Here is an 8081-nt window from a genome sequence, read left to right on the forward strand (position 1 = left end):
GAGTTTATTTGGCAACATTCGTTATTATTTGGTATGTTTGGTACAAATGTGAACCTTGTATTTCACCAGAGAATATATTTTACACCACTTATTCTTTTTCAAGCTCTGTACAATTATTATTAAATTATGATATTGTAATTTTATTCTCCCTGCTTTTATGACTTCATTATTACCTTTAGCTTGGTGTTTTTGTCTGTTTGTCTGAATAAAAATTATAAAAAGAGGGGAGGGGATAGAGATGCTGCACCCAGGAAGCCGGTGGCACATAAACAACCCCACAAGTTGGGAAGCATAGCTCTGTGAAGGGTAAACTATAGTTCCCAGGATTCTTTGCGGGGATGCAATGTACAGTGGTACCTCAGGTTACAACACCTCAGGTTACAAACACTTCGGGTTACAGACTCCGCTAACCCAGAAGTAGTACCTTGGGTGAAGAACTTTTACCTCAGGAAGAGAACAGAAATCGTGCACTGGCGGCACAGCGGCAGCAGGAGGCCCCATTAGCTAAAGTGGTACCTCAGGTTAAGAACGGTTTCAGGTTAAGAACGGACCTCCAGAACAAATTAAGTTCATAACCAAAGGTACCACTGTACTTTAAATATTAGCCGTATACGCAGCCCTATATGATCTTCTGGCATTGGGTCTTCTGGAAAGAAGTTGTGGACCTCTCTTCCCAATAATATCCTTTACACACAATCAAACTTGTCAGACAAGCAATAGGAAGTGTTTCTTCATACAGCGTATAATTAATTAGCTGATGGATTTTATTGCCGCAACATACGAAGGCCACAAACTAACACGCCTTTTAGAAAAAGGAGGATTAGACAAAATCATGGAAGAAAGTGGGTTCTTCTATTTTTCAAGAGGACATTCCCAATTTGGTTTGTGTTTCTGCACAGCTTGGGCAGGCTTGTATTTTCACACTCTACTCCTATGCCTCCCGTGAAAGCTGAAAATGGAACATCCAACTTTAGGAGCACTATTTCTCTGATTAAAAGGCATCAGGAACAAACAGGAATGGCCATCTCGGTCTTTCCTTCCTCGTGAGCTCCCTCGAGGAGTATCTGGCTATTAGCCACACCATTGGAAGCAAGAGTGCTTGACTCACTGGACGAACCTTTGATACCAGTCCACAAGGCTGTTTTGATGGCCTCATGTTCTTTGTTTGCCTTTATGGTATGAACCAAGTGCATAGCTGGCATAAATTGAGAGCATTTAACTCAAATGATCCCACAAGGTCACACAGCACAACACACAAGGAGCTGGTTTCTTTTGCAATCTCAGAAGGGATTATGAGGAAGTAAGCCCCACTGATTCGGAAAGGCACTTGCTTCCCCACTGGGGTCTCGCATATTCAAGACAGCTAAATGCAAGACTCCTTCCTTAGGAGCTCGGGTGCCAAATATGACTCTGAAGGTTTTCGTGCAATGTGCACTACTGTATTGGTACGTGTTTTATTTCAAACACCCCTTCAGCCATTTTCATTTAAAGAACAAAACACGAAAAAGCAAAATGTATTGCTGTCTGGAGAAGAGATCCCTGAAACCTGGAAGATTACTGCTTTACTCTGTTCTACACACATGGGATAAAAAAAATATAGAACATATTGTTTCAAAATCTTCTGGGTCCTATCAAACTATCTGAAAAGTAATAGAAAAGAAGGCTTTTTCTTTTTTTTAAGAGAAGAACGGGATAGGGGAGGAATAGAACTAGCAGAACAGCTCTCTATAAAGTAGTTTGTAGAATGTAGTGTAAAGCTACATTAGGAGGGACCTAAAGATGCAGTTTGAGTGCCACTTAGAATGTGGAAAGGAATGCCATGGACGGGGCAGAACTCGCATCCAGAACTCGCGTGGAAAAACCTCACGGGCACAAACAATAGGGTTTGGGTGTTGGCAGCAGACAATGGGAGGCCCTGAATTCCCAACATGCACCACAGAATGGGCAAAAAAAAACCATTCACACATCAACCCTGGAGCTGGCCCAGTGATTCCCAACCCAATGAATGTCAATACGAGGGAGAGGTTAAAACTGGCATAGGCAAACTCCACCTCTCCAGATGTTTGGGACTACAATTCCCATCATCCCTGACCACTGATCCTGTTAGCTAGGGATGATGGGAATTGTAGTCCCAAACATCTGGAGGGCTGGAGTTTGCCTATGTCTGGGTTAAAAGCAAAAAAAGGGAGAAAATCCTCTCCAAGCCCATCTCCCACCTTGGACAGAGCAAGCTGGCATGCCTGGTAGAAGTACTGATTCTTCAACCACTGGATCTGTCCCCTCTGCTCCCACCCACACCCCCCAAAAAGATTCTTCAGAAAGTGGTTAAGAATGCAAGGTGCCTTTGGTTCAGATCTCCAGACAGAATTTGGTAGGCAAGCTCCCGTTCTTCCTGCCTCCCATCTGCCACATAGGTACAAAACTGACTTTACAGGGCTGCTGCGAGGATCACGGAGATAATGGCTTTGAAGCACTTTGAACGCTCCAAAGCACTGCCTACGTCCTAAGCTTTATCATTATTAAGATATGCAACGAAAGAAAAAACAATGAAGAGTGTGCAGGGCTGAGAAGGAAACGCAGCACGATTAGAACTTGGACTTCTCAAGGGACCAGGATGTGTTATATAGTTGACAACCAAGTTGAGCAAAGTTCCAAGGCTGGCAGGAAAAAAATAATTTTTTTAAGGCACAGGCATGTCCACACACTATGCATTTCTTTTTCTTCCCGACTTTGAAGTCCTGCCAGCTGATAATTCATCTCAATGGATGGCTGCTCCCCTTCTTAAGGGTTTACCTTTTCCTCGATGACAGCTAAGCACCCAACCAGAGTCTGGTTTCTTTCATTTCTTTAAAACAGAAAAGCAGCCAACTGGTACCAGCCTCAGGCTCGCACCCTACCGCTGAGCACCTCAAGAAAACAAAGCACCACCCAGGCACCAAGGAAGCTATTCTTCACACCCTTTGCAAAAGCCACCTTGCGCGCTCTTTGTAGACTTGCACAATGCCACCCATCGGGCACTAGATGCACACAAAAATTACTCCCCAACTGGCCATCAAGTCCCAAAGCAGCAGCAGCAGCAGCAACACCACCACAAGACTGGATCTCCCAAGCTATGGAGACTTGGGCACAAAAATGCAAGAGCCACGGCTCCAATTTCACACCCACAAGACTGCTCAGACTTTGCAAAAACACAGACCGAGTTGGAAACGTCCTCTTGAAAGCTAAGCCACGGTCTTGTTTTTCCACCCACGGGTCGACCAACCGCTGGCAGCTTGGCAAGGCGGATGCCGCTAGCTCTGCCGTCTTTTATTTGGACACCGAGATTCCCTGCAAAGGACAGGGACTGCCATCGTGCCGAGGGAGGTGGCACGACCCGAGGCATTTCTTCCGAGAGTTATCTTGAAATAAAGAAAAGGGGGCGGCGGCGAAACTGAAGGGGTGGTTGGGTTTGCAGCCACCCCCCACCCCTGCCACCCACTAATAATATAAAGCAAACTGCAAAGCTGACTTCTGAAGGCACCAGAAGCGCCAACCACACCCACACGTGGCACACAGCACATATCAGCCTTTTCTTCCAAGCTCCGGAAAGAAAGAGAGAAAGATCCACACGGCTCACAGATTTTTTTAAAAAATGAATGTGCAGCAACCCCTCCAAAGACTCCTTCCCCCCTCTAAAAAAAGAAAAAAACAACCCCCCTTAAATGGGGATGCTGCAAAAGCATTTAGTGATGAGAAAGTCAGGAAGAACCATCAGCTTAAACCCTGGGATGCCTCTTTGACCAGAGCATGGGGTCCCTCCCCACACATTTACACATGAAACGTTTCTTCCGGAAAGTAAGTCAAAGTAGGGGACACGGAAATAGAAAATGGGTGGGGGGATAGGGGTGCGTTTCCAGAAGAACGTGGGGCTTTATAGGATCAGAGGGAAACCTCTTCCCTTCCACCCTTGTCGCAGGCGGTGGCGTGGGGGGGGGGGGGAGCGGACAGCCCCAGTGACAGCTGGCCAGAGCTACTGGAAGCAACAGTTGGTTTTATTAAGCAGCCTCATGGAGAGAAGGATGGGGGTGTGTGGAACTGGAATTGAAGAATTCACACACACACAAACACCCACACCTCAAAACGGCACCCCGAAATATCAGGCCCGCAGCTTTGCTCACCAAACTAAGGCAGCAATTCCGGATTTAGCAACTTGCGCCAGAAGGGTGCCCCTTAAAAATTACTTTGGGGAGCGCATCCGATTTCAGCGCAACGGCTGCAGTTCAGAGGGGTGACGCGAGGATGAGAGATGTCATTGGCGAGGGAGGGGGTGCCAGGGGACGGGGAAAGAAAGACGAGCGATCCTCTCCGAATCAAAACACAACTTTGGGAAAGGAGGAGGGAGGAGGAGGCAAGCGGCTGGGGTTTTGCAGTGTAATCCTAGACTTCGATCGGAATCTAGCAGGAACCAAACAAGCCCAAAAAGAAAGAAAGAAAGAAAAGAGAGACACGGACAGACTCCCTGCCCCCTCTCGCAACTTAACGCGCATAAAAGAAAACGCAAGCAAGCCTCCTTTTTACGCCCACCGTCTCCCAAACACACCCCGAGCAAAGTTTGCCAAAGAAAGGGAGGCGGGTATTCACGCTGGATGTCTTACCTGGAAGCAGGTCTCCTTTTTTCCCCTCCCCTCGGTCGTCTTCTCGGCTTCTAGGACGCGCACGAAACTCTCCACCGACCCCCCCCCCTTTGCGCGCGATAGACTCAGACGCGAAGCCTTCCTTCCCGCGAAGACCAGGAAAGACAGGCAACCCTGCGCGTCCAGCTTTGCAAAGTCGCACCGAACTGCTTGCTCGAGCTGCTTGCTAGCCCTGCTCGTGCGGGGACTGGGACGGAGCAGCGGGGGGAGGAGGAAGGGGAGGAGGCAATGGAACGTTGTGCTGGCCAGGGCGCGCGCCCCGGCGCTCAGCAGCCATTAAAGCCAGTCATGTGCTTGGGTGAAACTTTACACTGGAGCGCGGGGCTGAGGGATGGGGCGGGGAGGGGAGGGGGATAGGAGACCGAGGGGGGAGGAGACCGAGGGGGCCCGGGCCACGCCTATTTCCATTTTCCCAGCCAATGGCGCTGCTGCGGGAGACGGGAGGGAGGAGAATGCAGGGGGGCGGGGTAGGGTGGAAGAGCTGCCCTTGGCGGTTCAGGAGAAGTAACCCTTTGAAGTGTCTCCGGCTTTGTTGGGAGACGGGGAGGGAGGGGGGAGCGGAACTTTCAGCCGAGACTGGCGGCGCTTACTCGGAAGCAACACTCGCGGGCTTCCGCGGAACTGGCTTCCGAAGGCTGTAATGCATGCCCACAGCTGGGGTGCACGGTGCAAGCCTTGCCCGCGTCTGTTAAGAAGTCGGCCCCGCAGCGGGGCTAATTCATGTAACGTGGGTGGGTGGGGATTAGCAGAATCGCTGCCCTGATTCGCGAGGAGACATGGATAGGATCTCTCGAGGATCGCCGCAGCGCAGCCCTGTGCACTGCGCCTTTAACTCCCAGGGAAACCGCGCAGAAGGAAGGAGTTGCAACTTCTGGAAAGGAAGCGCAACATTTCTAAAGAGCGGGGTGCCGAGGAAGGTGGCGGGCGGCTGTTAAGAGGCTGAGCTGTGAGCCAGATAACTGCCCCATTCACATCTCCCGCCTCTGTCCCAGCCTTTCTGTCCCAACATGGGGTGTGGGGTGGGAATAACAACAGCCCTGGCTTACTTTGCAGGATGAATGAGACCGTTTTGGAAGATAAACGTGCTGTTATTATCACCAGCATGGAGGCTGCGTATGAGACACCCTCTGACCTGGGCTGTCTCCCTTAACCCAAGCTGTGATTGAACGATGGGGCGGCAAGAGTGATGGATTCGAATGTGGAAGGACTACGACCGAGTCCCATCTCTGCTGTGGATTCCCTGTGTAGACTGGAGGAAATCCCTCTTTCAGCATCCATTTCCCCTCCCTGTAAAACAAGGAGCAACTTTTCCGCCCAGGGATGTTTTGAATAATTAAATTCACGTTGCTCTATTGCATGGGTAGGCAAACTAAGGCCCAAGGGCCGGATCCAGCCCAATCGCCTTCTAAATCGGGCCCATGGATGGTCCGGGAATCAGCGTGTTTTTACATGAGTAGAATGTGTGCTTTTATTTAAAATGCATCTCTGGGTTATTTGTGGGGCATAGGAATTCGTTCATCTTTTTTTTCCAAACTATAGTCCAGCCCCCCACAAGGTCTGAGGGACAGTGGACCGGCCCCCTGCTGAAAAAGTTTGCTGACCCCTGCTCTGTTGCATTAAACAAGCTATAAAAGTGAGAAATAGCCACCACAGTATATGCCCTCTGGCTAACCTGTGCCCTTCCAGATGTTGCTGGACTCCAAACCCCTACCAGCTCCAGCCATCCTTAGCGCCTGGAGGTGCCGCAGGTAAGTCACTTGTAATGAGGAAGCGCACATGCTCTCTGCACTTTTTGCTCTGCTTCTGCATGTTCTGATACTAACAGCACAATCCTATACATGCCTACATGAAAAGGAAGCCCCATGGAGGTCAACTGGTCTTATTCCATGAGGATAGGATTGTAGCCTGAGGGTGGCTTTTCTTTAAAAACGAAAAATGTAAGGTTCCACAGCAGAGCCTCGCTTTGGATTAGGCTGCAAAGGGAACCATAGAGTCAGAAGGGACTCCAAGGGTCATCTAGTCCAACCCAGGAATCTTTTGTCCAACATGGGACTCGAACCCACAACCCTGAGGTTAAAGAGTCTCAGGCTCTACCAACTGAGCTATATGCAATCCTGGAAATCGAGGTACCTGTGAATGGCATGTGAATGAGCTGTTTGGGGAGAAGCACAGATAATGCATTTGTAGAAGAAGAAGAAAATCAAATTGCCAAAGAAAAAAGTGATTAGGGTGTTGGACTGGGGCCTGGGAGACCAGGGTTCAAATCCCCCACTCAGCCATGAAGCTTTCTGGGTGACCTTGGGGCAGTCACAATCTCTCAGCCCAACCTACCTTGAAGGATAAAAAGGAGTGACACTGTATGCCACCTTGAATTCCTTTGGAGGAAAGGTGGGGCAGTGGCGTAGCGTGGGTTGTCAGCACCCGGGGCAAGGCAAGTAATTTGCACCCCCTAACCCGTGGATTTGTGCCCCCTAACCCTACCCCCCAGATGTTGCGCCCGGTGCGGCCGGCCCCCCCCCCTGCACCCCCCACGCTACGCCACTGAGGTGGGGCATAATAATAATAAAGCATGGAAAAAATCAAATCCAGCAGTAAAAATAACCAAAACATTACTTCCAACAAAGTGCACACAAATTTTAAATAAAAGATCCAACTATATTGGTTATTTTGTCCAAGGTAGTAATTGAAGGGAAGGCTGAACTTTGAAATGAGTTTCTGTTAAAGGAACAATGAATCTAAGAGCCCAGCTCTACTAAAGCCATATGTCTGCAGAGCAAGTACCTGTTCTCTATCCCCGGTTCACTGGGAAACAGCTGTGGGCTCGCAATCGTGCAGGGACATCAAAATGAATTCAATTAAGTCCAGTTGAGGTCATGGTGCCCAGGCTTAAAATCCACGTGGCGTCTTTTTCTAAGAGAACTCCAACCGTTTATTTTAAGCATTCATTTCTCTGCAGCCCAAGAAGTTAAGGCTCTTACACTAGAGATGGCAGACTTCAGTCTTAGGTGGTCCACATGCTTTGTTTTTTAAAAAATAAAATCCCCAAGATTGGTTTTTAATTTACAAAGCAAGAGTGCATACTCAGAATCTCTTCACACTTTAGGACATAATTAATTTGTGATAACACAATCCTGAATTATGCACACATTTAAGAAAAAGTGTCTTGCAGATGAAAATCCACTCAGCCCAGCGTAGTGGTTTGTTTTTTGTTTTTTTTACAGAATCCCAAACAACTAGCAAGTCCCTAGGTATCTACCAGAAACGTGTCAGAGATGCCCATCTCTGCTTACCCCAAATTCCTAACCTATATGTCAAGGGATGCTGAAATGCCGTGAGGGAGCTGCCAGTATGCCACAAGTTGATTAATCAATCAATTGCAAGCTTCTGTGAACTGAAACATTCATCCCA

General features: G+C 48.6%; 1 protein-coding gene across 1 annotated transcript in view; it reads right to left on the reverse strand.

The window, feature by feature from the left end:
- RARA (retinoic acid receptor alpha) overlaps positions 1-4862 on the reverse strand; it is a 164953-nt gene extending 160091 nt beyond the window's left edge. The window contains exon 1 of the mRNA XM_083408689.1: positions 4635-4862. The gene's annotated coding sequence lies outside the window, so the exon portion shown is untranslated. The remainder of the gene's footprint in view (positions 1-4634) is intronic.
- Between the last annotated feature and the right edge of the window lie 3219 nt (positions 4863-8081).

The sequence above is a fragment of the Podarcis tiliguerta genome, assembly GCF_965153285.1.
Source record: "Podarcis tiliguerta genome assembly, chromosome: 13".
NCBI lineage: Eukaryota > Metazoa > Chordata > Lepidosauria > Squamata > Lacertidae > Podarcis > Podarcis tiliguerta.